Raw genomic sequence first — 357 nt, 5'->3', positions numbered from 1 at the left:
GGTGGTGGGAAGGGGGGAGGGAACAGAAGGCCTCAGGCCTGGGCCCTGCTCTGTGGTGGGGGGAAGGGCGAACAGAAGGCCAGACACAGCTTTCCTGCCGTCTCCGCAGGAAAGGGACATGTAGCCGACGGCCCAGGGAGAGCCTTGCTAATAATCCCCAATCTGAGAACAACTGACAGCCTTACCTGTCATGGAGGCTCCGGGGGAGGGGCCGTACCGGGGTCAGGGTGGGGATGGCAGGTGGTGATACCGGGAGGGAGTGGGGCCAGAGGGCGGGGCCAGGATTGGAGGAACACCCAGAGGGCGGGGTCAGGATTGGAGGAACACCCAGAGGGCGGGGTCAGGATTGGAGGAACA

At 64.4% G+C, this 357-nt stretch overlaps 1 long non-coding RNA gene across 1 annotated transcript in view; it reads right to left on the bottom strand.

Moving 5' to 3' along the window:
• Positions 1-288, bottom strand: part of LOC125482325 — a 3,914-nt gene extending 3,626 nt beyond the window's left edge. Inside the window, exon 1 of the long non-coding RNA XR_007261608.1 lies at positions 186-288. This is a non-coding gene — a long non-coding RNA (uncharacterized LOC125482325). The remainder of the gene's footprint in view (positions 1-185) is intronic.
• Positions 289-357: the final 69 nt, after the last annotated feature.

Source organism: Rhincodon typus, unplaced genomic scaffold (assembly GCF_021869965.1).
Source record: "Rhincodon typus isolate 14 unplaced genomic scaffold, sRhiTyp1.1 hic_rhity00008778, whole genome shotgun sequence".
Taxonomy (NCBI): domain Eukaryota; kingdom Metazoa; phylum Chordata; class Chondrichthyes; order Orectolobiformes; family Rhincodontidae; genus Rhincodon; species Rhincodon typus.
Note: the sequence above shows the minus strand (reverse complement) of the source record. Positions and strands in the feature narration are given on the sequence as shown.